Source organism: Vigna umbellata, chromosome 4, assembly GCF_029865625.1.
Source record: "Vigna umbellata cultivar VRB3 chromosome 4, Vumbellata_1.0, whole genome shotgun sequence".
Classification (NCBI taxonomy): Eukaryota; Viridiplantae; Streptophyta; class Magnoliopsida; order Fabales; family Fabaceae; genus Vigna; species Vigna umbellata.
Genome location: NC_142168.1, coordinates 16,875,341 through 16,891,154, shown reverse-complemented (window position 1 = coordinate 16,891,154; position 15,814 = coordinate 16,875,341). Strand labels below are relative to the sequence as shown.

General features: G+C 29.8%; 1 pseudogene; it reads right to left on the bottom strand.

Annotated features, from left to right (window-relative positions):
• Positions 1-13,148: 13,148 nt before the first annotated feature.
• Positions 13,149-15,187, bottom strand: LOC148199355 (UPF0496 protein At1g20180-like; annotated as a pseudogene).
• Between the last annotated feature and the right edge of the window lie 627 nt (positions 15,188-15,814).

Below are 15,814 nucleotides of genomic sequence, written 5' to 3'. Positions count from 1 at the left end.
CTTGCCACCACCAGCAGTAACGCGAACCCATGCAACCATTCAAACCTTCATCTCGCCACCACAGTGCATCAGCAGCGCCGCGGAGGAGAAGAGGCGAAACCCTATCGCGAAGAGAGCCAAGGGTTTGAACCCTAACGCGACCTTCCTTGCCGCTGTCGCGCAACCTGCCTCCATCAACCTTCATCTTTGTGCTTCTCAACCATCAACAACCTGAACCTACAAGAAGAAACCCAGAGAAGAAACCCCCAATTTCCAACCACAACAACCAAGCCAAAAAAACCTTCTTCTTTTTTCGAATTTCCCTAATCTACGTATCAAACTACTAATCCCTAACTTTTAATTAGTTTCCCCTAAGTAAAATGTTGTTTTTTTATTAAAATAAAGTTTTTTAAAATTATAAATAAATAAAATTCAGCTAAGGTGTCCAAATGTTGTCACGTGAATAAAATTTATTGAGTCACCAAGTCACGAACCATAATTTTTAACGTCGTCCAGCGTAATTAACAGCGATTCAATTTTACATAATAAGAGAACTAATTAAGACCATTTAAAATAAAGGAATCTATTTGAGACAAACCTAGACAAATATTAAACCTTTTTTAACATATGAAGCTTATAGAATCCATAAAAAGTAAAACTGTTATTATTTATGAATAAAAACACAATTAACCTAAATATAATATTATGTAATACTTGAAATGACGAAAAGAATAGAATAGATGAATGAGTTACAAAAGTATTAAAAGGAAACATATAATCATTGATAAAATCTTACATTAATTCATACTTAATGTCAAAGTGGCCGTTAAATAAAGATGGTTATAGATTGCATTTCATTTTAGGATCTTAACTACCCACCCCAGGCCAACAAGGGATCATACAATTGTTTATTATAGGGTTAAATATGTTTTTGATCCCTTAACTTTCACTGAAAATTGGAATTAGTCCCTCTTCAAAATTTTGGACTAATTTAGTCCCCAAACTTTAGAAATGTATGAATTTAATCCTTTTAACCAAAATTTGTTAACTTTATTTGATGTTTCAAACGCATTTCTCAGTTAACATTGAAGCAAAAATGTGTCAAACGGTATAAACAACTCAAATGCTATCATGAAACGCACTTGAAACATCAAATAAAGTTAACAAAATTTGGTTAAAAGGACTAAATTCACACATTTATAAAGTTTGGGGACTAAATTAGGCCAAAGTTTTAAAGAGGGACTAATTTCAATTTTCACTAAAAGTTAAGGGACCAAAAACATATTTAACCCTTTATTATATTGTCTGTATTCCAGAATTTAAATTACATTTTATTTTCCTTCATGTCAACTCATTTCACTTAGTTTTCGTATGCATACATCATCTATTAGACTATAAGATTATATACCATCATCCACCAAATTATAAAATTACGTTACAGTTGAATTTGGTTTACGTTGGAATCCTGAACTGTTATAAGCTACTATAAATAGGAGATTATACTATAAATAGGAGACTAGAAAAAAAGAATGATGATGTATAAAATCATATATATCATATTGATTTATGACGGTGATGTAGTCATATAATAATTTTGACCAAAAAATTTATTTCAAATATATGTAAAAATGAAAGAAGAAAAAGGGGAATTGTGGATGTTTCCAGAGATAAGACTCTTACAATGTTTCCATAGATAAGACCCTTACAATGTTGCCCTTATCCAATAAAATTCAAAGTACTAGATTGGTTACACGTTACATGTACAAATATTCCAGCACCTTCCTCATCCTCATATTTTAATTTCAATATATTATATATGCTGAGATTTTCCTATTTGAGAATTTAATTGCACACATAACGGGATCTTTTTAAATTCTTTCAAAATTAATGATTTTTCTTTTATTTCTATACATTACATTGTAATAATTGTATTTTTATTTAAACACAATGTTTCATATTTTTTAATATAATCTTTTAGAGTTTATTGTTAAGGAAGTTGAAAATTTACCTTTTTTTTCTGGGCTTTTTCTTATGTTTTTAATAATTTTTATTTATTTCCATTATGCTATATTAAAGTAATATCTGTCTTTCTTGTTTTATTTTTAAATTAAATATTGAATAAAAATTTAGTTAAAAGTATAAAAAAATATTAAAAATGAATCATAGTATTACATATCAAGAATATACAATATTATATTATCCCTTGATTATAAATTATTTATAAAAATATCAAATTATGTTTTAAAGAAATCGTTGCTTTAATATAAATAAAAAATTATGAAATATATAATATAATATTTGACTTATTATAATATTCGTATATTTGAATTATGAGAGCTATTTTATTAATAATAAAGAAATAAATATCTATTTTAAAATTAGAGAGTATAAATTCCACAATTTTTTTAAGGAGAAAAATGACTACACTTTTCTCCATAACTAGATCATTTAATATTTTAATTCAAAAGTTATTTAATTGTTATAATGCAAAACTTTAGTTTTTAGTTTTCATATATTTTATTTGAAATTAATTCCTATGTTATTTTATGGAAAATGATTGATAAAGATGAAGTAAGAAAGTTTGGTTGTCATTTATTAAATATATAAAAGAAATGAATTGTTATTAAAAAAATAAAGGGATTATTACAAATGAAATTAATGTGAGTGAAAGGAGAGAGGAGAAAAAGATTTGATATTTTCATATTCTTTAACGTCCTGACAATTTACAGGGAATATTGACTACCCTCACACATCAACACGAGGCTAAGTACGCTTAACCATGAAATTCTTATGGGTTAGGCTACCGAAAAGCAAATGCATTTTGGTGATATGAGTAGCCAAATCAATCTCTTTAAGCTATCCTTCAACTGTATAGTCCCATACCTATACAATCTCTAGATCTCTCTCATTCCGGTGTATGTTTGATTCATCCATGTGCCCCTTCCACTGGAAGCCTGTTAGGAGTCGTTCCTTGTTTGTACCCCTTACACTTCGTGCCTAGCACTGGCGATCACTCCCCGCCCTCGTCAGTGCCCGGGTGTCACATGCCCACCAGCTTCCGCTTGGTTCGTCCTCAAACCACACCGTACTGGGAGAGGCTAGGCTCTGATGAGTGTATATATTTTGTGTGGATGAACAGTTCAATGTATTATAAAGTATGAGAACATATAACATATTAGTTTAGATGTTAATTTTTTTTCTATTGGTTGATCATTCGTATAGATGTCGTCAACACCCCTTATGATTTTCAAATTAAATTGGAAGTCTCTAACCCCACCTAATTTTCAATTCTTTATGTATAATTGTCACATCTATGCACGATCTACTTAAAATTTTGTAATATTTCAGAAATTTGCACATATTCGAAATTTATTTGAAAATTCCCTAGTACAAAAATATACGTCATTTTTTTTGGCCTTTTACGTCGAATTGGAGATTGACATCATATCGGAAGACATTAAATTGACATCAATTCAACGTTAATCAAATTGAAATTGAATTTTGTTAATATTCGACATTAAACAATTTTTTTGTTTTTTTTAATTAATTGTAATCCTTTTTTACAACTCTATGAGACCTGAAAAGCAAAAAAACAACAAATTTTAATTTTTGGTATTTTATATAGCATGAACTATGAACGTGTAGTATGTAAGACCCTTTGAAAACTCAAAATTTACCAAGTTGTAAAAAGTTCAAGTTGTAATGCAAAATAGAATGCTATCAAAATTTGACATGGTTTACTATTTTACTTATAACTTTTTCTACATTTAAGATTTTGGGTTGATTCTTTTTCGATTAGAAAGTATACTCGAAGAGCTTCGATTCGAGTACTCATACGCATATTTTCGACCTCGGGAAGGGCCTCAACCAAATCAAACAAATCACGAAAAATGTTATTTTGAGTTTTTCGCTGGTTAATCGATTAACCACTGTAGTTAATCGATTAATACAGAGAGATTCGTGTTTTTGGCCTCTGAGCTCAAGTTAATCGATTAAAACTTGAGTTAATCGATTAACTACGTCAGATATGGAAACATAACAGCCTAGAACACGTTTTGTGAGCATGGAAAGGTGGGGCATCTTCCCACAAACCATTATTTCCGAATTTTGGGGCTGGAAAATGGATTAGGATGGCTAGATGTTGGTCCTTTATTACTAAATTACAAGAGCTTGGGTCCTTGCTTGTCTTGGAGCCATTTTCTTTTAATTCCAAATCATATTTGGAATTTTGGAGAGAGGAGAGAGCTTTTTGGTGTGAGGAGAACGAAACTCTAAGTGTGTAGAGGTGTTAGAGCTTGCTTGGTCTACCAAGGAAGGAAGGAGTTACTCTCACGGAAGAAGAAGTTAAAGTCTTCAAGAGGTAAGGGGAGCTAATCCATGTATTTTACCTTGTGGAAAATTTGTATGAATTGGATGAAATGTTTTAAGCATATGAAGATGATGTTAGATTTATCCTTGATCTTTATTTTTTTTTAATCTATGGATTTGTTATTATCAATATGGTAAGGGGAGATAATCAAATGATGGATTGAGAATTTTGAATATGAAAGAGGTTTGAAGGTAAGATTGTATATGCTTTGGTTGGTAAAAGTTTGCTCTATATTATGATGAATCTGTAATTTTATTGTAGACATGATGATGAGTTGAAGTTATGGATTTATGGAAAATTTGGATTTAAGTAGGATTGAATTCTAAATTTTTTTGAAAGCATGTGAGTTTTAGCCAAGTTTGTTGCTATGTACAAAAATCACATATTTTGGGGGGATGATTATATGAGAATGATGATTTCTTAGTTGGTAAGAGATGAGTAATGAGAATTACTCCTCACTTTGTTTTTCTAAGATTAGAGTTTGGTGTGGTATGAGTATGGAAGTAAGAGATGATTATTGGATGACAATGAAAATGTTGGATCTATGATGGACTTAAGTTTATTGATGTTTGAGGATTTATTATCATGAATATGAGAAGAGTCATGGTTGAGAGTGAAAGGATTCATAGTGTTGGCTTGAAAGGCATGTGTTGAAAAGTTTAAGGTTGGGTTGTTTAATCTTGATTTTTGTGATGTAAAGTGTTTGACAAATGTAGTTTTTGATGAAAAGAGGTTTTGGAATCATATTATATGTGGTTATGATGAAAACTTTTGGTTTTATACCACTATGAGAAAGATATTGCGAAAAATAGGAAGTCTTGGAGTCTTGTATGTTGTCTAGACGTGTTTCTGGGTAAATTACGAACAGTTAATCGATTAACCTGATAAGCTCACTTGATGAGTGGTAGGAGTTGCCCTGATAAGCTCTTTGAGTGGTGGGAATTGTCCTGATAAGCTCACTAGACGAGTGGTGGGAGGCAACACTACACATCGAGGAGGATGTGTAACGACCCTAATAAGCTCTTGTGTAGAGTGGTGGGAGTGACGCAGAGTGCTAGTATGGTGAAGCTTGTTATAACTGAGGTGGCGTTGTGATTCATGGCCCTGATAAGCTCTTGTATAGAGTGGTGGGAGTGACACTGAACATTGGTCTGCAAATGATTATGTTGTATTGAGGCGTATGTGACATGGTTTAATGTGATACATATTGGTGTATGTAGTGTGGTATGGTGTGCGATTCATACTAATGTATGTGGTTTGGTGTGCGATTCATACTAATGTATGTCGTTTGATCTGGCTAAGTTGCAAATAGTAGTATTTTGTGGTATATTGTGGTATATGAGACTTGTTGGGTGTGCAGTGTACTTGTAATATGAGTATGTTTATGATGTATGCTTATCGTATTTTCGTTAGCTTACCCTTGCTTGTGTGTGCATGTGAATGCGATGATCGTATAATGCGTGATGTTATACGAGAGCAGATGTTATTACAGATGTGATGGTTGATGCTTCTGAACATGCATAAAGGAAGATGAGAGAAGGGATAGATGTAAGACTTTTATACCTAGTATAGATAGAGCAAGTGTAAAAAATCAATTTTTTATACCTAATCAAGAACCGGTGTAAAAAAATGAAAACTTTTTATACCCCATGTTTCAATACCTACTCGAAAACCGGTGTAAAAAGCTTTTTTTAACAGGTATAAAAAACCTTTTTTGACATAGTGAAAGAAAAAAAATAATTAAAAAGGGGTTACGTTTTGGCTTCTAGCTGACAAATAATATGTCGAAGCCCTTATAAAATTTGACGTATTATTTGTTGTTTAAAAGGAAAAAGGAAAAAAAATTAAAAAGGGTGACTCTTTAGCTTCTAACTAACAAATATTACGTCCAACCCCTACTGGATTCGACATACTATTGGTGGTTTAAAAGAAAGAAGAAAGAGAATGACGCGCTGGTTTAAATAATTACCATCATAAAATGTCGAATTGAATGAGGCTTCGACGTTCTACAATTTCATTTATTTACAAAAATGTCACCGGTCATTTTTAACGTTGGCTATTCAGTGGTTGAAAGTTGAACGCGTGACATTATACGCTATTTTTGCACTAGAGACTGCCTAATTATAGTAAAAGAACCATTCATCAAATAATGTGTTCTTTTTAATAGTAGTTTATTCTTGGTCATGTTTAATAGTAGTTAATACTTCAAAGCGTTTTCTCTTCAATAACAACTTTCTTCAGCAATAACTTCTTACAAATGAACTTTATCATGTAGAACTTTATCAACTTCAGCTACAACTTTATCACAAAGAACTTCAACTTCAACTCCCTTTTGCTTTCTAGATAAAAGGATATACTTTTTCTATTTACTTACCACTAACCAAACTTTTCTTATGTGTTACTAATATTAATTCAATCAAAGTACCTAATATTTTCCTTGCATTATCATTACCCATACAACTTCTACATATGAAACTATTGTTGTTAATTGATGCATGCCTTCCTACTTAGCTTCATTTATCCTTGTCCATCCTTATTGGAATATGTTGTGAAAGATTATTATTTCAAAAGGTTCTCGTTTGAATCTTAACTGCATCGAAAAGTGGTGCCTTATCTTGTTAAGAAAATCTCACATTACACACACTTAAATATTTTTCTAAAAATGAGTCTACTATTCATTGATAATTGAAGGGCTTTAAATAACCGTGACACTTACAATATTACGGGAATAAAAATAAAAACTGAAAATAAAATAAAACTGAAAATATGCTTAATCTATCATAAAATAATATTGTATCTAGATAAACAGAAAATCATAAGTACATATCCTTATTTTATCTCTATCAAAATCAAACAAAATATTACTAGACCAAAAATAATGAAATAAGATTTAAACAAATATATTAATAAAATCCTAAAATTTAAGTTTATCCCAACAAACTCCCCCATAAACTTAAATTCTTCCTTCCTTCTGGCTTTCCGTGTGCATCATCCCACACCGGGTTTAATTCTTTCAACCAGATTTGACTTCTTCTTTTTCCTTATGGCCCTCCTATCTTTTACCTTGGTTGACCTCTTTGAGCTTTGACCGACTTTGTTATGCTCGCATTCTCAATAACTTCGACCTACTCGTTTTTGACCTTAGGTGATTTCTCAATAATCTCTGACGACTTCTTCATCGAGTTCTTCTCAACATCTTCCTCTTTGTCTGGTTGAAGAAGACTAGATGTTTTATCTTCCTTTTCAAGAGCCGCCTTCTTCAGCTCCCCAAGCTCAGCCTTTGTTTATTCACAATTTCATTAGCTTCATCCGGAAGCCTTCCTATTTGTTGAATTTCTTCATCTTTTTGTTTGAGTTCTTTCTCCAAGTTTTCCTTCTCCACAATTGTTGCATCCTTTACCGAGATCACTCCATCCATTGTTGGGATCGAGCTCTCCATGTCCACTGAATCCGAGCTCTTTGCCAGCAACAAGATTCCATATTCTTCTTTCGCATTTTTAGTAGGGAGATTCGTCTCCTCCTTTGTCTCGGTCTTGCAATACTTTGCAATATGGCCAGCCTTACCACAATTGTAGCACTTACTTGATCTACACTTGTTTGCATAGTAGTCGTACTTGCCACACTTAAAACACTCAACCTCTGATCGATCTCCTCGGCCTTTCCCTTGTCCTTGGTCACGCCAATTCTGCTGACCGGTTCGCTCTTCACTATCATTCTCAAAATTACCTCGCCTACGTCCACCTTGTCCTCAACCTCCTCGCCCTCTGTCGTAGGACCTCGGCTATAAGTAATTTGAGTTTTATTTGAGTTAAACTGTATCTGTAGTGCTTGATCATCGAGTTCAACCTGATCATCCAAACTCCCTCCTTCATTCATGGGCTTCTAATGACCCAGCAAGTTCATCCACTGTGAGAATCGGCAAGTCCTTCGATTCTTCGATGATGCACACGATACTTTCGAAATCTTTTGTAAGGGATCTCAAAATTTTTCCCACAACCCAGCTAGATGGCATTTGTTCTCCATTCCTGCCAAGTTGGTTGGCCACCTTCTCCACCTAAGTTATGTACTCAGTTATATGCTCTTTGGACTCCATCTTCAACTGTTCAAACTCTCCTTTGAGAGTTTGTATTCAAACTTGTCTAACGCGGTTGTCACCTTTATACGCACCTCCAATATCTCATAGGCTTCCTTTGTTGATTTAGCATTCGCTATTTTTTCGAATCTCGACTCGTCTACTGCATTATAGAAAAAAATACAATGTTGACTCATCTCTTGCATATGTTTTCTTCAATGTTGTCGTCTGTGCTACCATCTGATGTTCGTCCTTATCAAGTTCAACGTACTCGTCTTCCACCATATCCCAAACGTCTTAGGATGTCAATAACGCCTTCATCCGTAGGCACCAATTATTATAATTGGTTTTCCTTGTCAATTGTGGCACACGCATACCATTGACAACCTTTGTCATCTCTTTCACAAAAAAAAAATCAAGCACTCACTTTTCTCTCACGATGTTTGACTCTCTCCTCTCTCTTTTTTTTGTCTCTCTGTCGGTATTCAGAGCATAAAACTCTGATACAACTATTAAGAAAATCTCATATTACACATTCATATATTTTTCTAAAATTAAGTCTACTATTCATTGATAATTGAAGGGCTTTAAATAGTCGTGTCACTGACAATATTAAGAAAATAAAAATAAAAAATAAAAAAAAAATATTAACTATCTTAAAAAGAAAATATACTTAATCTATCATAAAATAATATTATACCTAGATAAATAGAAAATAAAAAAATATTACTAGACGCAAATCTTTCTTGAAATTTGTTTTAAATATAAAAGTTGTGTTATAGGCTCGACTGCTCTTATGACGATTATATTATAAGCTTGAATCTTTTAAACAATAAGTAATAGACAAGATAAATATGTCATATTGCCCATTTATATAAAAGGGTGCCTTTTAGGGATTGACATCATTTTTGTCTATATGTTTGATTCCGATGTTCTAAAAAGGTTAAAAAAAATTTAACCATTTTCACACATCCCACGATCTATAACTTTTCAGTGTATTACAACAATAATATGAGAGACAGAGTCAACATCAAGCTCATTCTACGGTAGAGTATGGAATAAGTAGAAATAACAAGAGCTTATAAACTAGTTACCAACCGTATAGATTCAATGATATAAATTTGAACGAAAGCAAAGGAGAAGAAGGCAAAGTAAATTATCTTATCATTTATGGGTGATGTTACATCATTTAGAGATAAATAATATTATATAAATAAATGTAAATTTTATTTTAAATGTAAGTTTTATAAAATTGAATAAGTTTTGTAAAATTGAATTAAACAACTTTTTAAAATGACATGAAAATCATCCAACATCTTTATTAATGAAATTTATTGTTGGTCGAATCTATAATAACACAAAATAATAAAATAGAAAAAAATTAAAAAAATTGTGTATATTATAACACATATTTATTTAAAACCATTACTTTTTATAATATATTACGACAGTTAAATATTTATCACTTTTTACATATAAAATATATGATTTTTTTAACTGATATATAAAAATATGACATTTTTAACTATATTTTTATAATAAATTTCTATATTTTCTTTTCACTTTTCCCTCACTTTCCCTCTTAAATTAAATATGATTTTTTGATTTGTCCCAAAAATTTGAAATCTCGCGCTAACATGTAGAAACGAGCTGGAACCCGCCAACTGTGCACTCCGCTTCCGTCTAAGATCGCCACCGGCGAAGCTGGTTGCTCTTAGAGTAGTGGGTGGCACGGTCAGTGTCCCCTTTCCTTGTTGCGAGCGAAACCCCTTTCTTCTTCATGTTCTACAGATTGTGTGGTTGAGCCGCTGTGACTGGAAACCACAATTATAGAAGTTTCCTGCTAACATATGATGTGTTGTTTGTGTGAAATTGTAGGCTTCGAGATATTACATAAGACTATACTCCCATTTTTTTTTTTTTTAAATTCTTGGGTGTTGCTCCCTACCACCCCACTTTGCTCTATGTACCACTACATTTTTCTAAAATTTCAAAACTATCCTTTATATTTTAAAATATCCTACACCCCCACCTCTTTTCTTCAATGGATGTCAACATCCGAGGAAGAAAAAATTCTTCAACGGATGTGACACATCCGTTGAGTTTTTTATTTTTTTAATTTATTGTATTTTAAATTAATATATAAATATTATTTAATTTTTTTTAAAATTATTACGTAATTATTTATAATTTAATTTTTTATTTAATAAAATAATTATTATTAATTTTAATTTATGTATTATTATTCAAATAATAATTAAAAAATTTGTTATAAATATATTAAAATGGATGTGCCACATCCGTTAACGGATGTGGCGACATCCGTTGCATTTTTTTTTGGTTTTTAGTCTTTTTTTAAAATTTTTTTTATTTTAAATTAATGTATAAATATTATTTAATTATTTTAAAATTATTACTTAATTATTTATAAATTAATTTTATTTTATTTAATAAAATAATTATTATTAAATTTAATTTATGTATTATTATTTAAATAATAATTAAAAAATTTGTTATAAATATATTAAAACGGATGTGGCGACATCCATTAACGGATGTGGCCACATCCGTTGCCTTTTTTTGTTTTTTTGTTTTTAATTTTTTATATTTTAAATTAATATATAAATGTTATTTAATTTTTTAAAAATTATTATTTAATTATTTATAAATTAATTTTATTTTATTTAATAAAATAATTATTATTAATTTAATGTATATATTATTATTTAAATAATAAATAAAATACTTTTTAAAAATTTATTAAGCGGATGTCAACATCCGTTGAAGGTGAAACGGATGTTGACATCCGTTTTATAGAAGGGCAAATTAGGTATGGGGAGGTGCAGGGAGTAGTTGGTGGTGGTGGAGGGAGCAACTCCCTAAATTCTTTTATGCCATTCACGGAAGGCCCACACTTGCATCACATTCAAATCAAATTTGGGCTCAATCGCGTGACCTGATTCGGCAGCAACATTTCTATCCATACCCCTGTTCCATTGCACCCTCTTATTACGACTTCTCCTGTAGTCTGGCATTAATTTTTTTTTTCAAAAATATTAAAAATAAATAAAATTTTTAAAACTAAAAATATTCATCTACACTGAAATAGTTTTTTTTAAGAACTGTGATGATTTTCTACTGTAAATGAAGATATTTAAGAATGAGGTTAGAGTTTGCATTTAAAAAATAAAAGATTTTCAAAAATGTTTTCGGAATAGTTTTTTCAGTATTGTGTGGTTCTTAATTTTTCATTTTGATTGTAATTAAATGAGATTAATCCTTTTTGGACCTAAAATTTTAAAAGCAATATTCCTTAATGCAATTTTTTATTCTTATTTTTGGTGAAAATAAACATTTACAAAAATTACATATTTTTATATGCGTAATCGATTTTCAAATTCAAAATCCAGTTCTCACATATCATATCTTATTTTTCGGTTTTTTCTATAATTTTTAATAATAAACTAAAAATGGAAACTTCAAATCTCTGTTTCTGTTCTTAAATAATCAATTTTTTTTCTCCGTCCCATTACTATTTCCATTCTGAGATTCGATAATCAATATGTTTTATTAGTAGAATCATTCAAGTGTATTATTGTAAACCTATATAAAATTTTGTGTTGTTCTTCTAATTTTCTCTTTGACTTTATTTAGAAAAGCATTAATATGTTTTAGCGGGTTGTTTTGATGAAAAAAAAAAGATTTTGTTGTCTTTCTATGTAAATCTAATTAAAACATTACATTTGACATTATTTTAGTTAAAAGTCAAACTATATTTAATGATAAAAAATGAAGAGATTGTTGTCAATATCACCTTCCATGCATCTTCGTAGCATTGATTGAGTAAAGAAACAAATCATGGATATTGGAAGACAGGATGACCAATTGAGTTATGCACAAGTATTGCCCCACCTTAAAGGATGGTGAAGCTGCTATCGACAAAGATTGGATGATCGGCGAGGTGGGTTGAATGGCGGGGCACCTAGTCTCTTCCTTTCCTAGGTCTAAATTTAGTTTGATTATCAACTAAAATATTAATGTTACATGTCATGTTTTCATTGGATCTATAGAAGGACACCAAAATCATTTCTTTTAAAAGGACACAGGAGTAACACCCTTTTTTTTATCTCATAAATAAAAAATATATTATTACATATTTTTATGCTCTTTATAATCTTGTCATATCACATATGCATCTATTACTTCACTCTTCCATCTGTTTTTCCTCAAATGTATTATCACATAAAAATATTTCTTAAACAATTTCTTTTGAAAAATAAAAAGAAGTTTATTCTCCTCAGTTTCACCTTTAAGAAGCATCAGTTTAATCTTTAAGAAGTACTTTTATCTAATATAAATTAATCTTTAAGAAGTACTTTTATCTAATATAAATTAATCTCAGGTGAACTTTTAATAAATCTCTCACAAAAAGTTATATACATTTATTGTATAAGACTAGACATTAATGATAATTTGCGATAATGATTTTATAGTAAATAAAATAATAAATCAATAAACAACAAACTTTGTAGAATAAACTCTAGTTCATGATTCTTTAATACTATTTTAAAAAGTAGATTCTAAGCCTAATTCATCTTACAAAATTAATATGTAAGACGAGATTTGAATCTACTTATATGTTATAAATTAACCTTATCTTTAGTTGATATAAAACTTCCAATAAACAATAATATTCTATGTGAAAATATATAGAAACAAATTCTCCTAGAACAATTTATAAAACAATAAACTAATCTTAACCACATTGTACAATATTTTTTTTATCACATATACATGTCTAGATTCCAATGCCTTACGTTTCCATTTTTTCCATTTCCTTAGTGACCAAATCTCTTGATCGGTTAATCGTCACAAGGCACAAGCACGCATGCTCTTTGAGTTCTTCCACTTTTTTCCCAAATCCAGCATCACTTTTCCTAAGCTCCTTCACTATTTGCATAGATAATTTATCAATCTTCTTGTTCAAACAGAGCTGCATCATTGCCCTCACGTGTTCAATGTCATCGTAAAGCCGATCCACAAGTCTACTCATTGTATCAAAGTCTTTGTTTAATATATAAGATCCCTTAGCTGCCATATCAAGCTGCTCACAAACTTTACCAAGAAACCTTCTTGAAAACCTCAAGTGTGGAAGCTCCTTCTCAAGACTCTTACATGTAAATTTCAGAACCGTTGGCGTGACTACTGAAGTTAAAGCATGTGTTGTTACAGCAACCATGTCACACAGCACAGTAACACAACATGCTGACGTCTTCAAATATCTCTTTAGCTTGAAGTTTCTTTCCAGCGTTTTTCTCATTGATTTCAAACGATTCAACACTGATGAATTTTCATCACTGATGAGCTTGAAGTCATGATACTCGAGATTTGAAAAAGGGTTAGTCAAGATGAATGAGTTGAGCTCAAAAATGATAAGCTTCAACTTTTCTTTTGAGTCATCATCATCATTGTCCATGATTTGTAGAGCTCTTTGAATGAACTGGTAATTACAGTGAACTTGATTGATGTTTTTGAGAAGATGGCTGCAAATGAGGGAAGCCTCAGCACTGACGTGAAAGTAATCGAGAATGAGTTTCTTTAGTTCTGGTTTCTGTGAAAGGATCGTTGCATCAATGATGGTGTGTACAGTTTCTTGGTCTGGTTGAAGGAGGGTTTCTGAATATTTATTCTGGTTGGAATGAATGCAATGTTGGTGAGCAAGTAATTGAGCTTTGTCAAGAAATCAACGTAGGATTTTGACCTTAAAGCCCTTAGATACTCTTCATGGAAGTTTACACTTTTTGATACATCTTTAGGTTGGTTGGCATCTGAAACTAGAAATGTAATTTTATTATGATAGAAATCAAATAGTTATGTCACACGATTATATAATATAAATAAAAAGTATTGTTAAAAGAGGTTTAATTAAAGATATAATTCTAAATCATTATATTTAATTGGGTTTATTATAGAAGAATTCAGCTTATCAGAATAAATTTAATCTGATTAAAAGTAGGCTGCTTTGATTCTTCTTTTTGGGTTATAATAATTATAGTGATTATTTTGAATAATGTAATTGTAATAAGAACATGATAATACAATACTTTGTTATCCAAATTAATTAATAATACTTATATATATATATATATATATATATATATATATATATGTTAGTTTTAATTTAAATTAGGAGATTTTGTGATATTTATCTTGGCAAATGCATCTCAGGGTCGACTGAAGGCCTAAAAAAAGCCAAAAAGTTTTCTATTAATTACTAATGATTTTAGACCTCTAAGAAAACAGATTTAAAAATAATTTTTTTAATACTAATATATAGCTTTAGGTCTTAAAAAATCAAAAAATAAATTTGTAATTAAAATGTTTCATTTTTAAGTTTATTTTAAACCTTTTAAACTCTTGAATCATCTATCTAAAAAATTATTTTCCTTGTATGCAAGCAAATTTTCATTTTTAATTCATCACAATTGTACATAACTACGCTATTAAGATAATTATAATCAATGTATTTTCATATTGAAATTGACATTACAAATATAAATGTATATTTTGATTCTTAGTACTTATTTAAATTAAAGAAAAAGTCATTCATTCTTCAAGTTTCATAAAAAAAAAAAGATATGGATTTTTTCTTTGTATTTCTATTATGGTTTCAATCATATATCATATTTCTCTAGGAGTAATATTATCTTCTTTATTTTCTTTAATCAAAGCCTATAAAGACAACAATTGCTATACAAACAGCTCATCGCAGGTGAGAAGCTTTGGCTCTGTTAGAACTAACTTAATAAGTACGCATATGCATACAAAAAAAAAGTATTAATAAAGAAATATCAAATAGAAATGAAGACACCTCAGTTTAAGGAAACTTTTTTTATTAATTTATCTTTGTTTGCGGAAAATTGTACTAAATATTGATATTTCCATTGTCTTAAATCTAAATATATCAATAAATGTGAGTTACGTAATATATAAGTTATTTAGAGCGCCAAATTATATAAAAGTAAGTAATAAATAAATAAAATAGTTTGGAAAATTCTTAAATACAATTGAATTTAACTTTAACAAAAAATATATATATTTTTATATAAAAATATTGTAAATTTCTTTCATAAACTTATTATATGATTATTTTAATTATATTATCAAAATAAATCAAGAAAATATTAGTATAACTACGGTCAATTTATATTAAAAAAAATGCATATAACTACTATATAAGTTTATGTAAAATTTTAAAATTGACGGAAATATGTTAAAAATGGGAAGTTGTCAAATATTCTGTTTATTTAAAATAAATATAATTATTTTTGCATCATTTTAAATTTTAATAATTTGCATATATTAAATATTATATATGAAAATATTCTAACTTA